Below are 25,418 nucleotides of genomic sequence, written 5' to 3'. Positions count from 1 at the left end.
AAGTAATGTGTAATGCATTACTTTTCTTGAGTAACGACCCCACCACTGTTCATACAGAGTTCTCCTAAATATTTTATAAAAGGGTCCTTTACTAAAGCGCTACCATTGTATAACAAACCAGCTGTGTGTTAGTTTTACTATAGGCCAGTTTACACTTGACTTTGGTGTAGCAACCCACGTGAGTTTTTCTTTATCTAGCATTACTGAAAATAAAAAGTGAAATAAACATTTGCCGTGATCTTTTTTTCTGATCCTTGTTTATTGTTGTACATTCTGCTTTTATGGTTCTCTTCCACATTTCCCCTCGTCTGTCTGAGTTTGTTTTTTGTTTTTTCTAAGATCAGTTCCTCAGTGGCTTTCTGTGATTTTAGTTCCTCCTTTGTTTCTTTTTCCCACTCTTGTTAGTGGCTGATGAGTCCACCTGTTCCTTATTAGGCTCCTCTCCCTGGTGTGTATTTGTCCTTGTCTGTTTCCTCTGTTTTGGTCAGGTCCTTGTCCCATCTTCCTTTTGTTCTTGTGGTTTATCTCTGTGGGCTTCCCCTATTTTGTTAGTTTGTTCACTTTTCTCTTTGTTTTGTTTTTTAAATCTGCCTCAACTATACACCTTTGTTTTTATCAAGGCTGCTCACTGAAGACACTTTTTTTTTCATCTGCCTTAAGTTTCATGCTATCAGCAGTACAATCCACATCTGAAATTTGCACAAAATGACCATAATTTTATTTATTTATTTTTTTAAAGGTTATTGACAGTGTTGTCAGAAGACTGAGCTCTAACCTGTAGACTCACCATCGGGCCCACAGATTGACTGCTCAACAAGCATTTGCAGGACAATCAATCAGCTGATTCAAGCTCCAAAGCTGGCTTATTTCCTCTATGACCTTCTAGTAAAAATAAATAAATCAATACACAAAATTTATGTGATGTGCATGTAACAGTGCATTTCAGGTCATTTTATAGAATAACATGAAGGTAATCTAACAAGCAGTGTAATGAACAATGGTTTCTGATGAATAATTAAGTAACGTGCTGCATTACTTTTAAGAAAAGTAACATGCTATTATCAATTATTATTAATATTCAAGGTACTTTATTTGCCATGTGTGCATAAACCAGCAGTCAATGCACACTGAAAGTCTTGTGCAGAGTAAGCATGTTAGAAAAAGACAAAAATAAACAAGACAATAAAAAATACAATACTAATATAAATTATACCCCCTTTACAAGAGGGGTAGTGGTATGTACATAGGAGTCTGATTATATTGCAGATATTGCACAGTTAGCATATGCATATTTCTGAGGTAGTGTGGAAATATGCGTGTTAATTTCCTGTTAGTCCTGAATATTAGGTACACTCATTTCATCTAAGTGCTGGAGGAGTTTTTTTAACCCATTCCTTTAGGAAAAGAAGCAATAAAACACTATGAAAACACTTCAGTACACATAAAACGGTGTTATTGGAAAATTTTGCCGAAAGAATCAAAAGTGAAAAGAATCTTTCTGAAGACAAGTGTTCACCATCAGTGTTTAATATGCTGCATATTTTTAAGATTGATTATAAATACTGTCCTGTAAAGATCTCTAAAAAAAATATCTGTTGTTAATAAGCTTAGATTCGCAGGACTGCATGTTGATTTTTCACAAGAATGTTAAAATATTAATAGCAAAAAATTCAGCTGAATTAAAAGGCCTGATCAATGTGTGACATGATAAAGTGTCAATATCTACAGTGAGAATCCAAATATAAAATAAACTTGCCTGTGTTTTGGACATGATCAGAGCTGCTGTCCTCTCTCCATCATGGTCACAGCTTGTTTGCTAAAGCAGGTATTAACAATTTTCACGCTTCATCTCTTCTAAATCACACACGTTGGCCAAGGTGGTTAGCAAGAGCAAACTACATGACTGAAGCTCATTTACTTGCTAATGCTAGCTTTGTTTCGTTCATGGCAGTAACTGATCTCAGAACAGCGCCTCAGAAGTTAATTCACAAAAGCTGCTGGGCTCTCAGCTTGCTCAGTTCTAGTCATTGTTAACAGGAAATACCGTCAGAAACAGACACCACACTTTCCTAAGACTTTCAAATCATCAGAATCAGAATATTTTAACGATTCCTAAGGAAATTATGTAATTATGTAAATAAGCGCAACTTTAAGCAACAATTGGGGCCACAAGATGGCAGTAATGTAAAGGGTGTATGCACATATTAACTAAGAGCCAAGAAGCTTTATGACAACAGTGCCTGAGATGAAAGGAGAGAGATTGCTTTACTTTGGTATGTTTTTATTTATGTCTGTTTTTAGATTTGTCCTGGTGGAACACCTCTCATATATACTCGTCTATATTGCTCCGCAAGGACAGTTTTGGCAGTGAGGCATGTGTTGTGTATTGGAAGCTAAGCTTTGTGTCAGGAAGACTGATTTCGCCTCGCTGTGTAATAGCCAACTGTCTCACGTATTTCAAGTGGTGAAAAGCAACATTTAATCAACTACAGCACTTAAGTGCAATAGCACTTGAGGATTTCCATTTTATCCCCAGTTAATAATGTCAGCGTATTTAACTGGGAAACGTTATAATTTCTAATCTACTTACCTAATAGTTTTTGTTGATAGTTTACAGAGTCTCATTTCAGATTTTCAGGAAAGACCAGTCTCACTAATGCTTAAGGTTAACTTCTCCATATCTTAGATATTCCTGCAAATGACACCCAACGTGTTTGGATACTAAAACCAGGATGTTGGAGATTTGGTTAAGAAGAGCCATGTTTGAACGCCGGAGATATGCATGGGCCTTAACTAATTAAGTTTTAACACAATATTTAGATATAAATATATAGAGTATATATTTAGGTTGGTGAAGAGAAAACTGAGTGTAAAAGCGAAGCTCTCGATTTACCGGTCAATCTACATCCCTACCCTCACCTATGGTCACGAGCTGTGGGTAGTGACAGAAATGGGCTTCCTCCGAAGGGTGCCTGGCCTCTCCCTTAGAGATAAGGTGAGGAGTTTAGCCATTCGGGAGGGGCTCAGAGTAGAGCTGCTGCTCCTCCACATCGAAAGGAGCCAGTTGACGGGGTTCGGGCATCTGACAAGGATGCCTCCTGGGCGCCTGCTGGGTGAGGTGTTCCGGGCATGTCCCACCGAGAGGAGGCCCGGAACACCTCACCCAGACCCAGGACATGCTGGAGTTTATATCTCTCCTTGGTGTTCCCTCAGACAACCTAGAGGAGGATGGATGGATACTTAGGATATAGGGTATATTTAAACAGAGTCTAAATATTTTTCCAACTTAATTGAACAACATGTAAAAAAAAACAAGGTAAAAAATCAAAGTAAAAAAAAAAATAGCAATCCAAGTCAACTTTTACTGTTTGTACTTTCTCACTGGACAAATCTATAACACTATGCTGCCCACTGAGAAGTAATGATAAAGTTGTATTAAAATGTAAGAATGCATTGATATACTACTACTGAGGAAGCTTTGGCAAAAAATCAGTGATAATCAGTCATAATTCCTACACTCCCTGTTTCGACATCACCACCAAAGACTTTCAGACTGCTTGTCCAGAGTCTTAGAGCCAATTGCTCTGTGGTGTCTGTCCTTTAAATACCATTCCAATTCCTCCAGTCTGACATGTCAGATCCGTCTCCTCCCGTAGCCACAAGCATGTCCCGATCTTAAAAAGAGAGCTTCCATGTTCTATTGCTTCTCTATCTCTGTCCACGTTGTATCTCTGTGCTTATTAGTATGCATAGCTGCAGAATAATCTCCAAGCTGATGAAGCGCTACCTGCTGTGACACCATGCAGGTAGTATTCCTGTCAGTTTTACATCCCTGCAAGTCACACACCCACCCACACTGCACTATCTTTGGTTTTATTTTTTCCACTAATCTCTCTCAGCATTATGCAAGGCCTGTCGCTCACTTACCCGTGACTATCCCAAGGAGTTTTACTTTAACGAGATAATCATACCAGCGATCAGATTGACATTTCAGACACTCTCTCCACTCATTGCATCAATAGAGAACCCTACTTCTATCACTAGATCCATATTAGACTTGGCAGATTATCATTTAGAGCAATTCACAGCTCATTGTGAAGTACTCACAGACAATTTTTGCATTCAAGGTTGCAGCCTTTCTCTGAGTAAGATTAACACACATATAATTTGAATTCAATTAATTTCTCCTCTTTTAATCCCACTGAGAACTGGAGATACAGAGATTCTCTATTACTCTCTCTTATTGTCAGTTCCTTGGTGGTGATGGCTTAGGAAGCAAATCCAATTATTTGACTTAATATTCACTTTAGTATAGCAGGGATCCTGTCTGGGTGTCCTTGCTTGTGGTCATTGTGAGAAAAGTTGGTGGAAGGAATCAGCTCTATCAGTTTGTTTTTAAAGCAGTGCTGCACTTTTAAAGAAAAGCAACAGCATGAGGGCCATATTGAATCTCTGCGCTATCATCTAGTGCCTAACAATGTGACAGTTTGATTCAGCTTTTGCTTGTCTTTTTGTTATTACTGTTGGGTTTATACAAACAGAAATTTCAAGGCAATGTTTTTAGAGTTGCTTCATTTGACAACTGCACACCCGTCAAAGCAGAAAGCAATAAAAACAGCTACAGTGGCTATAGAAAAGGCTGCATTTTGTTATAGGATTCACCAACTCTGAATCCCATCAAATGATAATGCTCATAAGGATGGCTTTGTAAAACACATTTTACAATACAGACATATTTTGATGATAGTGGAGAACCCCGTCTAACTACTGACTGCATATAAAGTTGAACTAGAAAATTTCTATTGTGAAGCCTCCATCTAAGGCACCCATATTAGGGCAACCCTAACCCTACGCCCCTAAGCATAGTGAATCACACATTAAATGCTTCATGCTGGCAAAACTGATGATCAGTAATATTTGAAACTAAAAATTACTAAGCTACTTTAGTATTGGCCAGTGATGTGATTTTAATAATTTTGCAAGAGTACACCATCACAGATTGGACAAAAAATTAAGATGTAGTTGAAGTACAGACTTTCAGCCTTAATTTAGTGCGTCTCATTAACTTTCGCCTTCATGGTATAAATACAGTGCCCCATTTTTTTATATTATATGGATAGTTTTTTGCAGTCATATAATCATGGCTCGTTGTTCTCCTCATGTTATGTTATAGGTTGTGTTATATATCACCCATTTTAATTAACCTTAACCTCTTAGCATCCAATATCCAAGTAAGACACTTAATCTGACATGTAACAGCTTCTAGTTGCTTGTTTAGCAGGTGGCTTAAATGCAAATGAACCCTACCCCTGGGGGCCTGGGCTCATCCTGGTGGATATTAAAATGGAATCAGCCCTGGACTTCACCATTGGTCTATTTCTCAGTGTTGCATTCTATTCCTTTCATTTAATTGGAGCTTACACGGGTGATTTTTAGACATTTAATTAACGATTTAACTTGTGTTTTTTAACAGTATAAAACTGCTGATTTTATTAGAGTAATAAATCTAGAAGTATGACAGTCTATCAGGTTAATGCTGAAAGCAACCAAGTAATCTGCCCCAAAAGTACTGAGTTTATCCTGGACTTTACCTCTCCTGTTTAATGCACAGCTCCTCCACAGCTGTGAGTCAGACTACAGAGTGACACTCTATACTTCAGAGCTAGAGGGTAGGAATACAGCATCTTAATGCACTTATACTCTGGCTCAGCTGTCAACCATGATGGTGGCCACTTGGTTAAAACCTGCTAAGAAGTACTGCACCTGCAGCCAGCAGCTGACCCACAGTGATCTCTGCTGCAGTTCCACAGTGTGGAGGCATGTCAGTGAAAGGACTGTTATCAAACCACACAGCCACCCACATCCTTATAACACGAGCAGCATCTCAGGCACATGTGACAGCATATTGACACTAACAGCTACTCACTTCCATTAGCTGATATCAGCCACTCGAGTGGTTGTTTGGCTGCCGAGGTTCAAGCGATCAGATTGTGGTGACACAGCCATTTCCTGAAGCTGATTTGTCGGAGCATGAATCTGTGTGTTATGTGTAGTGCCAAGAGATTACAGACACTCCCAGACTGATGTGGGCAGCCAGCCTTTTAATAACTCACAAGGCCTTTAATTTATTTACACAGATAAAATGCTCGCGCTCCAACATGCAATCGTTCACAGAAATGTATTCAGTGACACTGATGCATTACAAATATTTAGTGTAGCAAGCAGGCAGTTTTAAACCAGCAGTTCATCTACTTTTAAATGACGCAATGCTGTCTTTTAGGTTATTAAACATTTAGTTACTCTATGCGAGCTGCACGGTGGTGCAGTGGTTAGAATTGCTGCCTCACAGCAAGAAGGTCCCAAGTTAGACTCCACCATCGGGCCTGTTCTCCCTGTGTTTGTGTTGGTTCTCTAGATGCTCTGGCTTCCTCCCACAGTCCAAAGACATGCAGTTAGTGAGGTTAAGTTAATTAGTGATTCTAAATTGTAAACGTGAGCAGAGTCTGTCTCTCTGTATTAGCCCTACGTCAGCTTGGCCTATGTCAGTGTGTCGTGCCTCTCGCCCTGTGGCTCCTGGGATAAGACCTGAAAAAGATGAGTGGAAGTGAATGGATAGATGGATTTACTTGGCTTGTATCATCTTAAGAAATTCATTATTAACTTATTGTAAATTCTAGTAAATTATATTATATGAACTGCAAATAAAGGAGATTTAAAGTAATAATAAACAAAGTTTCAGATAACGAGGTCAGTATATGTAGGCTTCAGACTGTTCCAAATGATTCAGTTCTTTCTAATCTGGGCTATGTATCTTGTTAGCAAGATTTGATCACCATACAAAAAACAGTTATTTCCAGCACACGTCTTGATCAGAAGCCACCGCAAACTCCTACTTAAATCTTTAGTTTGCGAGGGGCAATGAATCATAAGAAAGCTGTCTCAACGGAATAGGGAAGGGAGCTAAGACAGCCTGTTTCAGAGAGTGAGGGGATGCACCAAGCCCCAGAATAGCCTAAACAAACATTAGTTTGAACTTCTGAATCAGTCATGAAAAGCTACTCTTAGAATAAAAATATAGATTATTTCATAGAATAGAACCAGTGTAATAAATGTAGCGTCAGAGGCTACATTTTTATGCTTCATGTTCACCATTTGAGTTTAATCCATTATAATTCAAATTTGTAACCAGTTATAGAGATTTTTTTGGCTAACTTTATGACATCTGTTTTAGTCCACATGTAGTCCAACCTCACATCTGGTAAGGCCCCGCCCCTGAACACATGTCAACTGGCATATTTTACATTGGTGACAGTGCCACCTGGTGGGAAGAGGAAATGTCATGTTTTACACTTTAATATACTGCTCCCCACAGTTTGAGCCCATCCACCTTAACCCTTTAATGCATAGTGGTCACTACAGTGGACAGCTATTCAAAGGCTGTGTTCTTGTATTTGTGTCAGTGTTGATGGTACACTTGCACATAAACCACTACAGTGGACACTGATGTGTCACTCCATACCAAATTCATAAGTCAAAATGTATGTTGTCCACCTAAGTGGACATGTAAAAAAAACTCTTTGAAAAGTACATGTTTTAAAAAAATGAAGTTCAAAAATCTTTTTTTCATGCCAAAAGATGAATAAAAATACTGATTGAGATTGTCATAATTCATGCATCAAAGGTTTAAAAGTGGTGAATACTAGCATCAGTCCCTCATGATGCTTCAATGTGAAAATTGTGAGTTTACACTGAATGATGCACCCTGGTGGCAAGGTGATTAACCATGAAACAGGAAGTGGCTTTTGAGGCACTTAGTAAGCTTGGAAACTCATGAACTTTGGCACACACCTCCAATGTGAGGAAGGCTTTCTTGTTATATGGTCATTTTCATGGAATATTCCAAAATGGAGCCAAAGCGCCCCCTACAAAATTTCAAAAGACCAGCCCCTGCCCTATGTTTCATCTATGAGAATGAGTAATTTCGGGGACATTTTTCTTCAGTTCTGGTACTGCAATGAACTTCTCCTAGGGATTTCATCAGATCAACATGATCTTTGGTGAGTGGAATCTAAAAAACTTGGTGATGTTAAATTATCTGAAAAACATCATATTTTGTGAATGACGTAGATTAGTCATATGGGTGTGGTGTGAGAACAGATATGAGACAAAGGGGTTTGTTAACGTGACACATAGTTTTGTAAAATAAAGTTTACTAAGTGGGATGTCAGAACAAATGACAAACACAATAAAAAGACCAATAATGTGTTTATTCATGTCTCGGTATGCTCTAATTTTCCTGTATCCTATCTGTTGCACTTATCCCTGTTGGTTTGCAGTGAAAACATTCATCTTCTTATATGAGAACACAAGAATTATTTATTACAGACATAACATAATATAAGGAATGCAAACCTGGAATTAAAAGCAATACAAAATAAAAAAGGACTACAAAATGAAAATGCCAAGTGAAATAAAGTGGGATTAAAAACAAATAAATGAAAAATAAATAGAGAAATAAACATGTTCAAAATGGTCCATAAATAGGACTAAAAATATCAAAGGGTTTACAATATAACAAATTGCTTCCACTAGGTTATCTGTGTTCGTCCCCGGACCATCATTACAAATTCAGTTCAGGGTAAAATTCAAATAAAAGCAGAAAGCATTGATTTACAGATCTCATATGTCCATATTTTATTCACAGCAGAAGACAGAAAAAATATATGTGTGTACAATAAAATATCTGTATAAGTTTTTAAATTGAGACTTTTTTCATTTTGAATTACACATCAAACTTCTTAGAATTGCTGCCCCCAGCCATCTGCCAGTTTGCAGACACAGAGAGTCCCCTCCTCTTCTGGAGGCATCTACTTTCCACTATGAACACATCCCTTTCACTCAATTCCAGAGTGTCACCAAGAAGTAGTGCATTGTATAGTCATTGCCTATGGAAGTGCACATCTGGAAAGGCACCAGCAATGCTGGAAGGTATATACAGGTTTTAGAGCTACATATGCACCTCTGTTGTGGCCAAATCACAAAGGTGGACAAAAGCAGAACCAATGAAGATAATGTTCAAAGGTTTAATAAGATGAGGTGAATGCAAGGTCGTATGGAGAGCTGGTCAAGGGGTTTCTTCCAGGTAAAGATATCCACTTTCCCCTGGCTTTCCATAGGGGGAAACAGGATGTTGAAATCCTGGTAAACTTTAGAGTCAGAAGTGGGGCAAGCAGGTGAAGAAGTAGAGTTAGATGGTCCATGTTGGTTTGATGGGTTAACCAGCTTGGTTGCAGTGTCTAGAACTAGGTTACACCTATTTACCACTCATTGGAGGCAGACTATCTGGCAGATACTGGATGATCCTATTATACCAACAGGAAGGAGAATGGGATGTGGGATGAAACTCAAAATAAACCTGTACCCACTAAGACAGTCTGAGCCCTCAGTCTTTTGTACTTTTCAGTCTGATCAAAATGAATCATCTAACACTTCCTCTGTGCAATGACAAGAAAGGCTTTATTTGTGGAGTTAAGACTTTTTCCATCTGGAAATAAGTGAATTAAAGTAGTGACATTTCTCAGTGTGAAGCAGCAGCAGGTAAATAATCAAATACCGCACCACTTAGCATTTACTTTGCAAGTATAATGTTGGAAGATTGATCCCTGTATCCTACTGTTTAGGCTTTTCAAAGCTTTGTTTGGTTGTTAGAGAAGACTTGACATCTCTGGTCAAGCTTTGCAAACGCTTGCTCCTAATTAAGTGCTTAAATTCTCTCTTAATCAGGCCTGCAGAGGGCAGCAGCACTATACAGTGTGAGCATCTAATCCAGTAAGCACAAAGTTGAGAGTTTGAATCCCAGGATGCTCTAATGTGTGCAGTTAGCCCCACAGAACCTTTGTAGGTTGTGACTGTGGCTGCAGATGGTAGATACTTGAAAATAAACTAATAACACTTTGTTATGACCATAAGAGAGATCTCATGACAGAGACAAACCATCCAGAGGTTGTGCATGGTAAATGTTCCGTTGTTGTCAGTGTTAGAATGAGGTGAACTTGTTGTCCCGGTAGCCCAGTCAACTGAGATTACAATCATTTCACTATTCATTATGTCACACTCTTAGCATAATGTTTTCCTAATCCAACTAGGTTGGCACTGTCATAAGAAAGCACATTCCATGTTCTTTATGTCTGTGAAGGTTCTCAGTCATCCAGGTCATCGTAGTCAAAGGGAATGTTCTTTATATGTTTGGCCAGCTTCTTATTTTAATGCCTTCTAAATATCACTGGATCTTCACTTTTTACTGAATCCTCCTGCTTCTCTTCACATAATTAGTTAGCTTTTGACATCACCATTGCTAAAGTGCTTTCTGGATGGATGCAAACTGCATTTCGTTGCCTTGTACTTGTGATCTGTGCAATGACAATAAAGTTGAATTCTATTCTATTCTAACAGACAGCAGTTGTATGAAAATGTCTATGTGCAATATGCTGCAGTAGTCACCTTTGGATTACAGATACTTGTCAGCCTGGTAACCTAGAAAAGTCAGCTTTTGAACTTATGTGTAACAGTGTTAGTGTCAGAGCTAGTTTGTGTATGCATGAGCCAGTGTGTATCCATCACTGGGCAGAATTACCAGGAAATGTCAGATTTGCCAATATCTATACTTTGATTACATTTTTAATACAGTGAATACATCTGAGATTGTATAGCCACACTGTATAACTGATTTCTTCTATGCTGTAAATCATCATTTTGTTCCAGAACAGTCTGATGGCTGTTCCAGTATAACCTCTGATCCCACAACATTTTGCCTATTGTCAGAAAAATTAATATTGCTCACATATGTGAATTTGTCAATAACAGTTAAAGTAATCATATTAAATACAGCAATCTAACTGAAATACTGTTTCTCAAGCAAACCTGTTTAAACTGCATTGGTGATTAAAATTATACATAAATAACGGTGCTGCAACTTTAAGTGACATGTTATTGGTGTTCATTTGTTCAACCACTTGTTGATTTTTTTAATTTACTTTTTAAAATTATTTTGTTTCGTTTTTTTCATTAAATATTGCCATGAATTATAAATGCAGATTGCTAACAATCTTATCAAGTGCTTGAATAAACTAATATTTCGACAATAAGGCAGATGGCATAATCACAGCCAGCAGAAATGGACACACCAGGTTGCTCTGCTAGCTAAGTTGACTAATGTTAAATGTAAAGGTAAAAATAAATGAATAAATACACAATAATAATGTGATGCTGGTGGGAGTTATTTTACAGACTGGCAGTGTTCAGTTATTTAGTATTATGATCTTTATTAGTTGCTCCACTTACAAATGTCTTTCTTTTTTCTGATCTTGCTCCTTTTTCTTTTTCAATCCACTAAGAATACCTCTTCATTTTCTCTCACTGGCATCAGTCAATTAAAATGCAAACTTTGCACATTGCCACTGCTGTAATTTAAAATTTGCAGTGACAGTTGTAAACTGCTCTGACCTGGGACTTCAAGCAGTTGTCAACCTTCCCTGGTGGTAAGCAGCACCTCTGCTTTTAGTCAGGGTGTCACAGTGTTTACTATTTTTATTTCCAATTAGACAGACAACCTTTTGCCCACATCCAAAGCTAAGCATGTTTAGTTCCATTTAAAAAGCAAAAAACAAACAAACATAAGTTTTTCGAGCAAGAGATTGCTCTGTTCCAAACATTAAACAAATGCATGTTTTAGTCCTTCCATTATGTTGGCTCTTAGCCTCCAAGTAACCTCTTGTCTTCAATAACTTGCCCCTCTATAGGTTGTATATATTGGTTTGTTGTATAACTCTGAAATAAAGATATAATAAAAAAAGGGTAGGCAGCAGGTCATGATGTCCATTTTTAAGATACCCATTGAAATTTAACAGGGTCTAGCCTTTGCTAACACCATGTATTTTTCTAATCTGTCTTGAAAGCCTATGCAGAATGGAGGGACACAGAATGCACTTTATTTCTTTATCAGCAGGTAAGAATCAGTGTTGGATGTAGCACCATACAAAGTATGCAAAGTTGTGCCAGTGTGATAATTAGTGCTTGTTTGCTGTTAAGGAGCACTGAGTACAGTTCCACAGCATTAGTAGTGAGCAGAAGAACAATGTTTTTGCTACAGTGCCAAAGCCACAATGGCTAGCTTTAAGCCAAAACAGTCAACTTTAACAAGCTTGTTGCTGAGTCACTCCACTTGCAATAAACACTGAATAAAACTATTTTGGGATATCTTATCAAATGAACCCTCCACCTGGAACAGTTTTATTGATATTGTCAGTTACTTTTCAGCTGTTATTTGCTCTCTAATTGATATTTTTGATTGGGCAGAAGTTAAAAAAAAAAAAAGGTGGAAGATGGAGGAGTGGCTCTTATCCATGAGGTTTAAGCTGTTCATAATGTATAATGTATACTACTGTATTTTTTTAGACCTTAAGGCACACCGGATTATAAGGTGCACTGTCGATGAACGGGTCTGTTTTCATAGATAAGGTGCACCGGATTATAAGGCGCATTAAGTGAAACAAAACAGTCAGATAAGTCAAACTTTACTCAACTCACATTAACATTAACATGTGTGTCTCTGTATTAACAAACATGGCATATTGGCCAAGTTTATTTTTCTTATCATTGTTGTGAGGAGACCATAAATAGCATTTGTATTTTCTGTTGTACAGTTAATTTGCTGTTATGAATATAAAAAGTATATTTTTTTGTTTCAAAATAGTTGATAACTATTCGCTGATAGCTGCCAACATCTGCGAACAAATATAATTCTATAAAGTGGTTCTATATATTGCGTAACTGTTCATATAGAGGGTTGGGTTATTAAATGTATTGCTAATGCAATCATATGACTTCTGAGGAAATTTTAAATGGCACTCGTCATCAGAAAGGTTGCCTACCCCTGGTTTACAGCAAAGGCGTAGATTTGGCTTTGGCATTGGTGGGGACGGATGATTCAACCATGAACCCCTGCCCTGGTTTTTTTCTTTTTCTTTTCCTTTTTGTCTTTGCTTCTTGATAAAAAAAAAAAGCGGAAATATACTTGCCTACATGAACCACCAAGTCATCATCCAATTTCACCTGTGATCTTGTATCACCATTGCTCTCTGAGCTTTGTGTTGGTTCTTCTGTCACCTGACAAATAGGACATACATGACAATAAGAATAAAATGGGTAGCTGCTTCAGTGTGTCTGTCAATTTGTGCAGATCTTGACTCATCAGTAATGTTTGTAGGGTAGTGCATTTTTAAAACAAGTTGTGCAAACTGCACTACAAGGTGGAATATTTGCAAAATCATGACTACCTATATTTTGTCTCAAAAATTAACCCTATTAATATGTCAGCAATATTAGGATGAAATTATTCTGTCACCAACATTTTAACGGTAGACATATAATTTTAACAGCCTCTGTAAACTTATATCCTGGCTTGCTCGTTTGTTTCAATAAAAAATTAGAAATGCTACTCTGGGAGACTAGGATAACAAATAGTGCTGCCTGTTGTGCAGTTAGTTTCCAAAACACGTTATTCATGGTTACATACAATTTTAGACTTATGTGGGCAAAAGCCTAGCATAGCCTGTAACGTTATTATGAGTGAACTTGACTTTAAGTGACTTAAAGGTTTCTTTGAAAAATACTTTCTTATATCCAGGTTCTTCCTTTTTGCTGCCATCCTCCTCTCATCCTCATTCATCCTCCAGCTTCACTGGGTTTATGTTAGGCTAACATAGCTGTGTGGCTGCGATAATGTAGCACATCATTATATACCAGCTAGTCCGACTTCAGTAACCTTACAAACGTCACTGCTGTTTAGTTTTCTGTCTTCATTTATGTTGTAAGTTGTAGCAGAGCTGTACGTTTTAATTTTTTCAGAAATCTCACAGTCAGAATTTGGTATATCATATTTAGGTTGAAACTAGCAAGCTAACTTCCTGGTAACTTAAATTTAATAAATTCTGTTTTCATAGATGCCTGGATGTTAAACTTAATTGTTACACCTGGTAAAGCAGCAAGGCTGATCATTTTATTAAAGATGAAATAATTTAGACAGTTTTTAACTCTCAGTGATGCTGCAGTATTCGTTTGACTTTGGGACCTGAAACAGAGTTTGGACCCTGGATTATTTCATGAGTCTCCTGACTGCGGTACCCGTAATGCTCTGACAATCCATCAAGCGGTGCAGCTTCGTAGCTTACCAAAGTCGTACTAAAACATTTTTTGACAGATTTTTAAGCGCCGTGTACCACATAAAATCAGTTTGAGCTCAATAAGCACAACCAGAATTCGCACTGTCAATTTTTGAGGAAATTAAAGTATTGTGCGCTTTATAGCCCGAAAAATAGTGAATGTTTTTTCATATTAATTATGGTGAGGTGGACTTCAGAAATGGAATCTTGTACAGACGAACACCCAAATGGAAACAACTAGTCGTACCTCGCCTGTACCAGCCTATGGTATTGAAACATCTTCATGTCCAGATGGGTCATGTCGGTACTGAGAGGGTCCTTCATCTCGCACGAGAGAGGTTCTATTGGCCTCACATGAAGAGGTGCATAGAGGACTATGTCACTAAGAAATACTGTTGCATTAAACAAAAGAAACCCACAGTTCATGTGCGTGCACCCATGGGCAACCTGAAGTCCAACTCACCGCTTGAACTTGTCTGTATAGACTACCTACATCTTGAGAAAAGCAAAGGCGGGTATGAAGACATTTTGATGGTGGTCGACCACTTTACACGGTTCGCTCAGGCCTACCCAACCAAGAACAAATCCGGGCGGACTGCAGTCGAGCGGATCTACAATGACTTTATACCTCCCTTCGGGTTCCCCAACAAACTCCATCACGATCAGGGGTGAGAGTTCGAAAATGAGCTCTTCCGAACTCTTGGGCAGCTCTCAGAGGTTGGTCATTCTCGGACATTCCCATACCACCCCCAGAGTAATCCCACAGAACGATTCAACTGCACCTTGCTGCAGATGTTGCGTACCCTGACAGACAAAGAAAAGGAAACAAGGAAAGATCATCTCCCACAGGTTGTACACGCGCATAACTGTACTCGTCATGAGTCCACTGGTTATTCCCCACATTTCTTGCTTTTTGGTTGTCACCCCCACCTTCCGGTGGATCTTTTGTTCGGCCTGGTTGAGGAAACTGAACCAGTGTCGCACAGGGGGTATGCTGAAAAGTGGCGTAAGAGAATGACAGAGGCCTATCAGGTTGCTACCAAAAATAGCCTCTCGGCTAGTGCTAAGGGGAAGTCGTACAATGTTCAGAAGGTGAGGGGAGTGGTACTGAAATCAGGGGACAGAGTGTTGGTGAGGAACTTAGGCGAGCATGGTGGACCTGGCAAATCACGCTCCTACTGGGAGAACAGGATATACTGTATGTGGTCAAGGAACAGGTTTTGGATAACCCAGTGTATGTCGTCCATCCAGAGGGTAATGACCAGGGAAGAACTCGGACCCTGCACCGGAACTCTCTCCTATTGGTCAATGATTTGCCAGTAGAGTTCCCACCACAACCAACTAAACTAACCTTAAGATTGACACACAAACAGACAAATGATCGAGTGAGGGGTAAATACAGGGAAGGACGGATAGAAAATGCTGAGACCTCTGATTCAGATGACGACCCAGGCAGTGGCTATTGGCTGAGGGTACCACCAACCCAGGCTGAGTTCAGGACAACTGTCCCTTCCAAGAAACAGGCTGTCAGCCAGGACAGATTGGAACCGGGGAGGCAGACGCAGGCTCAGTTTGAAGGAGGATCTGTTCTGAGCCTGAGGGATCTTGAAGAGCCAGGACGAAGAACACCTGTGACAGATGCCGAGGACATTGTTGAGAATCTGTCAGAGATGGCTGGAGCCCACAAGGGAGGTCGATTAGGAAGAGAGGGTCCCATGGCACCTGAGAATAGAGATGAAGTTGAGACTCACCAGTGTGACCGCGAGGGGAGTAACAGTTCGGCAGCCCTTAGCTTGTCTCAGTCAGAGGTAGAACCCGAGTCCCCTCAACATGAGTGCTGTGATGAGCAGGTAGGAGACTCTCAGTCTAACTCACCTGCCCCACTGAGGCGATCCACCCGACAGAGGCGTCGAGGCCAAATGCTCACCTATTCATCTCTAGGTCATCCAACATACCAGTCATGGCCCACTGTAAACATGGTAGATACTTACCTCGTGCCTTCGGCTGCCTTGTGGCCCCCACAACCAAGCCTATCTTCATTCCATGGCCCACCGGTTGTCCAGTTCCCATATATCTCTCTTCTCTACCCCATATGTTTGGTATTCCAAGATGGTGCCTCCGATGGCAGCCTCGGTATTGCACTCTCTCGCACTTTTCCTGTTTCTGTTTATTTTCTTGCACTTTTGGTCACTCAGACCACATCACTTTCTCCAGAGATCAACTGCTAAACATCAGGCAGTCGTCTCACTATAGTTCTTATCCATTTTTCACAAACCCGGAAAGTTTTTTGGAGATTTTAGTTGGAGCTCTCTGTGGCTCCTGGAGAAGACGTAGACGGGGGAGTCGTGCTGGTGCGCTGGTGAAACTACGTTGGTGAGGATTCCGCACGGCATTCCCCTCCCCTCCATTCACCTCGCGAATCTCCGCTCTCTTCCAAACAAAGTCCACGAATTACTGCTCTTAAACCGGACTAACAAGGACTTTGCACGCTCTGCTGCCCTCCGCTTCACTGAAACCTGGCTCAGTGAGCGAGTCCCAGACGCTGTCTTAAATCTGCCGGGGGAGTTTTCTTCCTTCATGCTGGTTGGAGTTTACATCCCTCCACAGTCCAACGCGAACAACGCACTGTGCGAACTGGCTGACCAGATTACTACCCTGGAGAGGAAATTCCCGGATTCCTTTACAATTATTCTTGGGGATTTTAACAGAGCAAACCTAAACCACGAACTCCCTAAATACAGACAGCATATAGACTGCCCCACCAGGGACAATATCCACTGTTACACCACTCTAAAAGATGCCTATCGCTCTGTGCCCCGGGCAGCTTTGGGACATTCTGATCACTGCATGGTCCATCTTATTCCAGTTTATAGGCAAAAACTCAAACGTGCGAAGCCTGTAGTCAAAACTGTGAAGAAGTGGACTAACGCAGCAAAGCAGGAATTGCAGGACTGTTTTGACTCCACTGATTGGACTGTTTTTGAAGCTGCATCTGAGAACCTAGATGAGCTAACGGACACTGTGACAAGGAGGACGCCTACAGAAGTGGTGACAGGGCCCTGTACAAGCAAGCTAGGAACACACTGACCAAGGAGATCAAAGCAGCTAAAAGGATCTACTCCCAGAAGCTGGAAGAACGGCTCTCAGCCAATGACCCAGCATCAATGTGGAGGGGCCTGCAGGAAATCACTAGCTACAGACGCCGCCCACCCACTATTGAAGCAAACAAAGACCTGGCCAACGAGTTAAACACTTTCTACTGCAGGTTTGAGACGGACAGACTCCCACGCCTCACCCTCCCCTCCCCAGAGACATTGCTTCAGACATTGACCCCCAACACACCTTCCACCTTTCCCCCTTCACCCTCCCCCTCCCCAATCCAGACCCAATGACCACCACCACCCTCCCCAATCAAGACTCAACGACCACCTCCACCCTCTCCAATCCAGACTCAACGACCTCCACCACACCTCTCACCCCCCTTTCCTCCTCCCTGAAACTCAGAATACACACTGAGGATGTGAGCAGACTATTCCAGAAACAGAAGCCCAGGAAAGCCCCCGGACCAGACGGTGTCTCACCCTCCTGCCTCAAAACCTGTGCTGAACAGCTGCCTTCCATCTTTACTCACATCTTCAACAGATCTGCTTCAAATGCTCCACCATCATCCCTGTTCCCAAGAAACCCACCATCACAGGACTGAATGACTACAGACCTGTCGCCTTGACATCTGTGGTCATGAAATCCTTCGAACGGCTGGTGTTAGCCCATCTGAAAGACATTACAGGCCACCAGCTGGACCCTCTGCAGTTTGCCTACCGGGCAAACAGGTCGGTGGATGATGCAGTAAATATGGGGCTGCATTACATCCTGCAACGCCTTGACCGCCCGGGAACTTATGCCAGGGTCCTGTTTGTGGACTTTAGTTCGGCTTTTAACACCATTGTGCCTGAACTTCTCTCCTCCAAACTCTCCCAGCTCAGCGTGTCACCAGCTACCTGTCAATGGATCACCAGCTTCCTGACAGATAGAAAGCAACAAGTGAGGCTGGGGGAGATCACCTCTGAAACTCGGTCCCTCAGTATTGGTGCCCCTCAGGGATGTGTCCTCTCACCACTACTGTTCTCCCTCTACACTAATGACTGCACCTCCAAGAACTCGGCTGTTAAACTCCTAAAGTTTGCAGATGACACCCCTGTCATTGGCCTCATTCAGGATGGTGATGAGCAGAGATGGGCAGTAACGCGTTACAAGTAACAAGTAACGCGTTACTGTAATCTGATTACTTTTTTCAAGTAACGAGTAAAGTAAGGGATTACTATTGCAAAATCGGTAATTAGATTACCGTTACTTTCCCGTAGGAACGCTGCGTTACTGCGTTACTAAAACCGTGATTTTTTGCGAGAATGTCTCATGACAGTGACGTAAGCGAGTGCGCCGTTGGTGACAACAGCTGTGTGCAGATCAACAATGGATCACATATCGATTGTGGGAGAGAGTATGAGCGTGCAGCGTTTAAAGCGAAAACCCCTAAACTTCCAAGCAAGCACCGAGTGCGCAACGACGTAATGGGAAATTCACAGAGAAACTCGCGGATTCTTCAACTGACCGCGGCACACCTGCACCAGGGTAAACCTCCGCCTACCCAGTCCTGCTTTACAGGTGAAAATAGAGCAACAGGACCGCTGAGTCTTTGACTTTATTTATTTTCTGCTGTGTTTTACTTGCATCTATTTGAAAGACTGAGTGTAAACACAAAAAATATTTTATTTTATGTGCTGGAATGTGCAGAAAATAGGTTTAAATGTTAAACTAATTTATTCAAGTCAGAGAATGTTGCATATAATTAAATTTTTGCTTGATGCATAAAGTTAAAAGATTAAAACTGATAAAACAAGTTAAAAAAAGAGACTTTTCCATTTGATTACATTTTGTATGATGGATTATGAGAAAAAGTAGAATTGGGCTGAAAGATCTATCGCTTTATCACCTTTCAGGTTGTAAATCGTGTTTTTAAAAAGTAACTAAGTAACTAAGTAATTAATTACTTTTGAAAATAAGTAATCAGTAAAGTAACGGGATTACTTTTTTGGGGAAGTAATCAGTAATTAGTTACTGATTACTTTTTTCAAGTAACTTGACCAACACTGGTGATGAGTCTGCATACCGGCAGGAAGTTGAGCGGCTGGTACTCTGGTGCAGTCAGCACAATCTGGAGCTGAACACTCTTAAGACTGTAGAGATGACAGTGGACTTCAGGAGACATCCCTCAACTCTGCTCCCCCTCACCATATCAGACAGCCCTGTGTCAGACTGTGAAGACCTTCAAGTTCCTGGGTACAACCATCTCCCAGGACCTGAAGTGGGAGACCAACATCAACTCCATCCTCAAAAAGACCCAGCAGAGGATGTACTTCCTGAGACAACTGGGGAAGTACAGTCTTCCACAGGAGCTGCTGATCCAGTTCTACACTGCGGTCATTGAGTCTGTCCTGTGCTCCTCCATCACAGTCTGGTATGGAGCAGCCACTAAACAGGACAGGAGCAGACTGCAGCGGACTGTACGGGCAGCAGAAAGGATCATCGGCCCCCCCTGCCCTCCATCCAGGATCTGTACCTCTCAAGAACCAGGAAACGGGCAGGGAAAATCATCACAGACCCCTCACACCCTGGACACAGACTTTTTGATCTGCTGCCCTCTGGCAGACGGTACAGAAGCCTGCAGACCAGGACCACCCGACATAGGAACAGTTTCTTTCCCCTCGCCATCTCCCTTCTAAACAGTTGACCTGTCACACTGCTCCCACTGCCAGACTGCAACTGCACCTTATGTACATTCTGTAGTATTCATTCCACCTCATTTCATTTCTGTATTTTATGTATATAAGTTTAGATTAGTTATTTATAGTTGGTTTACACAGCTTGTGTATGTATGTGTATGATGTGTAATGTATATATAGACACGTGTGTGTGTGTGTGTGTGTGTGTGTGTGTGTGTGTGTGTGTGTGTGTGTGTGTGTGTGTGTGTGTGTGTGTATTTACATTGCTGTGCTTGAGAGCCACCATCTACCGGAACCAAATTCCCTGTATGTGTCTGCACATATACTTGGCCAATAAACACGATTCTGATTCTGATTCTGATGTAGTTATTAGGAAGGAGCCCTAAACTATGGTGGTTACCTAATCCTAGAGAACCAAACATTCCTAAGTGCTTGAAGTTTTAATTTAATGGTTTTGATTATTCACTGTGTGCGATTTGATAAGAATACAGAGACTTGTAAGTGCAAATTTGTTTCAAATGTCAGGAGACACTTTTGTTGTAGGGGAGCGTGTATCACCCCTGTGAGGGAATGACCACATTAATATTATTTTGTGTAAAACACTCACGTAACGGGACATTTTTCATTACTATATGTATTTATTTTCAGTTTCTTTAAAAGGATAGAAAATAGAAAACAGGGATTCTTTTTATGTTAGAAAGCAGTGAGGGCGGGACTTTGGTGGTTGCTCCAGGGCTTCAGGGTGCAGTAAGTGGAGCCCACCTTCCGCTGCTTCCTCAGACACGTTCTGGAGGAAAGCAGAGATGCATCGTGTCTTCCTTACTCCACTCTTCACCTGCTTTTACAGGTCGGTAAATGGTGCTTGCACAGAAAATGTTGTTTATTGTTACCATGGTTACCCACGTTAATGGGAATGAGAGAGTTTAAGGCAGTCCGCCCGAGTTATTTATATGTAAACACGAGAGAAACCAGAGGAATGTCCCGCGCGGCCGCATCACGAGCCCAATCTTTAGGGTGGAGCACTCGTGAAGCAGAGTCCGTGCGCTCCTATGCTCTGTGCAAACGTGTTGTAATGCTCCAATCAAATCAGTTCTGTGAGATGTGAATGTTAATAGTTATGTTAAAGTGACTGCATAGGTTAGTTAGTGTAACACAAGCACTCTGAGCAACTCTGTGTAGCTAACAGAGGCATTCACAGGTTAATTAAACAAGCTGGGTTTCATGATGCACTAAATAGTGATTTTGCCAGTAAATTACTGAAGGAAACAAATGTGATGTGTTTATGGAAAGAAGTGTGAATTTGAGAAACTGAACCAGTTAAAGAGAGTATATTTCACTGAGGTTGTGAAATAAGTAAATGTAATTGATGTGAATGAGGAACCAGCTGAACAGTATATTGAAAGCTCATGTTTAGTGTTTATATAGCATTTATTTGTGTGAAATAAATCAGACTCAGACACGTTCTGGAGAGAAGCAGAGACGCATTGTGTCTTCCTTACTCCGCTCTTCACCTGCTTTTACAGGTAACATATTTGTCATCGTGGTCTTCATCCTTCGGACCCGTAAAATAGGTAATGAAGTCCATGGCTCAAAGGATGCAAATTAGCTTAAGCTAACTCTGGTACAATGCATTAAATGCCAACATTTATGTCAATATTGTACAAGGTCCTCTTCAAATAAAATGAATCAACTGATAATAATAAAAGGATCAATCTAAAATGGGCATGATGCCTTTGAAAATATAGTATTTTCCACAGAGAAATCCTAAGTTGTGGCAGTCCTCCCTCACTCACTGAAAAGCAATGATTCAGTCTTTGGTTCAAAATGAGGATGGACCCCTGATTTAAATTCCTGCATTTAGGAATGCAGAGTTTTTGGTCTCTTACTGCAAACTGTAGAATCTCTATCTGATTCTACTAATTTGGTACTGCTGAGCTGAACGTTATCTGCCTCTTTGGGGCAGTAATCCAAAATGAGATAACCAAAAAGACTCATCATGAATGTTTGTTTTTTTTTGTGTAAAAGAGCTAATTACTTCACTTCGGATTGTTCAATTTATTGCCATTTGCATTATGAGCAACAGAAAATTAAAACTTTCATTAGGGAACCATAAGAAAAAACAACCTTTAAAAAAAAAACACTCCAAAAGCTGGGATAGATGCATGAGTGGCAAAAAATGCCAAAAAGATCGATGCTTATCATGTATACACAGCAGCTTACAGGAGCTCTGAAAAATATCTTTGGCATCTATAAGCTTTATTACATACCTATCAGCAGTACAATTTTCTTTAGAGTGGAAGCGATTCAAAAGCAGTGAACAGTAGAATCATCTACCGCAACGACCCAGCACAGTAGCTGATTCTACCATGCCACATGCTAAAAATAAGGTTTGTTCCAGTCATGACTGCCAGCCTGAGGCTTTATACACCGATCATGCATGACATTATGACCACTGACAGGTAAAGCGAATAACACTAATTATCTCTTTATCATGGTACCTGACGGTAGGATATAGTGGGAAGCAAACTAACATTTTGTCCTCAAAATGTGATGTTTTAGAAGCAGCAAAAGTTTAAGGTTGTGAGTGAGTTTAATATGGGTCAGTTTGCGATGGTCAGATGACTGGGTTAGCGCTGGGTTTCCAAAACTGCAGGACTGGTGTAATGTTGCTAATCTGCAGGCATCAGTATCTAATATGGTCTGAGGAAGGAACAGCAGTCAACCAGTCATGGGCAGCCAAATCTCACTGATACACATGGGGAGTGACGGCTGTGTGGTTTGATATAACAGATGAGCTACTGTAGCTCAAATTTCTGAAGAAAATGAATGTTGGTTCTGACAAAAATGAGTCAGAATACTCTATGCATCCCTTTGTTTGCTGCATAGCTGCAGACCAGTCCGAGTGTCCATGCTGACCCTGTTCACCGCCGAAAGTGCCAACAATGGGCACGTGAGCATCAGAACTGGATCTTGGATCAATGGAAGAAGATGGCCTGATCTGATGAATTACATTTCCTTCTACATCACATAAATGTGCATGTATGGAACAGGAGGGCACCAGAATGCACTATGGAAGGCAAGAAGGCAAGCCGGTGGAGGCAGTGTGATGCTTTAGCCAATGGGCTGGAAAACCTTGAGACCTAAGCATTACTGCGTACCATGTGCACCATTTCATGGAAACAGTGTTCACTGATGGCTGTGGCCTGTTTCAGCAGGATTGTGCCTTACCACAAAGTGGTGTCGGTGTCGCCTTAATCCCCTAAGTCTCCAGATCTCAATACAATTGCACATCGGTGGAATGTACTGGACAAACAGACCTCGTAACTTAAAGGATTTAAAGGATCTATTGCTAACATGTTGGTGCCAGATAATACAGTCTAGTGGAGTCTGTGTCCTCGCATTAGTATGCTTCAGTTTGTTTTGTAAGACATTTCACAAAAACATCCACCTGTTTTAAAAACTTTAAAATGAATTAGGACATTACATTCATGTTTTATTTTCTTTCTAGTTAAGTAAGAAGCCAATGTACTGACATAGGTGGTGATGTGCTTTTATAAGGTATGGCCTTTAGCAGAAGAAAATAATATTTCATTAAAGACGAGGTGTGCTTGAGGTAAAATGCCAACCATGGGTTTGCACCTTCATTACTTCTGATCATTTTCCAAACGTAACATTTCTTATTTAGATAAAGTTTGCTTTCACTAAAACTTCTTTATCTTCTTTTCAGCCGCCACTTAGGAGAAAGGTCATTAAGCCTATTTTAGCCACATTTTAATAAGAATATATTTTGAATCAAACCTCTTACATTTATTTTGACCCTAGAGAGCCTATAAAATTTTAATTTGGGAAAAATCTATATCCAAGACGTAGATGTTACCCTACTCCTAAAAAGTTCACCAGCCATGGGGTGGATGTTAAGAGATTATCATTCTGGTCAGCAGAGGTGTGGACTTGAGTCACATGACTTGGACTCGAGTCAGACTCGAGTCATTAATTTTATGACTTTTGACTTGAAAAAATGTTCTAAGACTTGTGACTTGACTTGGACTTTTACACCAATGACCTGGGACTTGAATTGGACTTGAACCGGTTTACTTGAAAAGACTTGATATTTCACCCCAAATATAAAATTTAACATGCATATTATATAGAGATTGAAAATGTGACGTCATTCAGGGGTAAAACCGCAAAGGATTCTGGGAACTCGTGGCAAGAGGTACTAGCGCACGCAGGCTTTCAATTGAAATCAGTCACACAGCGATAAAAAGAAACACAAAAATGTCAAGAAGCTGTTGTATTATTAACTGCAATAGCCGGTCGCATGACAGCCACGGGAAGCCGACGGGTAAAGAGATCGGTTGTTATCGGATTACGTCGTTGAAGAGAAATTGTTCGAGCCATGTTTCCGAAGTAACAAAGAGGCGACGGATGGCCTGGATTGCAGCCATTCAAAGATCAAATATAACGTCCCAGAACCCTCCAGCTCACAGGTTAGTCTGCTCCAAGCATTTCCACAAAGGTCAGTCTGCTGTTGTAGTTAATGCGTCATTTTCATAACATAATTGGTGATATAGGTTACAAGCAAGTCTGGCGCTGAACAGAAATTGTCGCGCTATGCTCCTTTGTTTATTGTGCATAAATAGTGAATTGTCCTGACACAATATTGCGTTTCGCTTCTGTTATTATGGTACATTGACAAAAACATATACTTTTATTCACAGGATAAAACAGTTTTTTGTATCACTAATTGCCCAGTACGATTACAGCATACAATATTATTGTCACTGCTACATTTCTGTGATGCTACCAGAAATTATTTCCACTCTAATTAATTACCATTGAGCTCAAAGGTCCTATTAATAAACGGTTAACGAATGTGTATTTATGAAGACGATTTGTGAGACTGGTAAACTTATGATAGTACGATGGTCTTTCGTTCTACACGGTGCATTTCAAGGTCCTGCACCCATCCGTCGGTAAACTGTACCTGGGCTTGTTGCAGTGACCTGAAGTTACTAAACTTCATGAGTGTATGCACTCACTCCAAGAACCGTATATTATAAATATGCATATAAATATGCTACAATGAGATAGCTGACTTCATCTAACTAGCAAATGTTGTCCAGGCTACGTTGGTGATGCAGTTTTTCTTTTAAATGTGTATGATATTTTTGTCATGCGATTTTAAAGCTGGTCCTACAACCGCATCCAAGAATAACATGCAGCTTATCTCAGAACTGTCGGTGAAAATTATTCTTGGAGCTAGGTTTAATTGAGCTGCATTTTATAGAGGTGCAATTTCACAATTTGTGTATATTTTCTAAGTTCACTATTTCGTCATGTGTTGAGAAAAACACAGATTTAAAAATTACATGGTCTAATATTTACATTTAGCATATAACTGCAACATGCTTTTTTT

This window comes from Haplochromis burtoni, unplaced genomic scaffold (assembly GCF_018398535.1).
Source record: "Haplochromis burtoni strain Fernald_Lab_line unplaced genomic scaffold, NCSU_Asbu1 Contig_103, whole genome shotgun sequence".
NCBI lineage: Eukaryota > Metazoa > Chordata > Actinopteri > Cichliformes > Cichlidae > Haplochromis > Haplochromis burtoni.
This window is presented reverse-complemented; position numbering follows the sequence as displayed.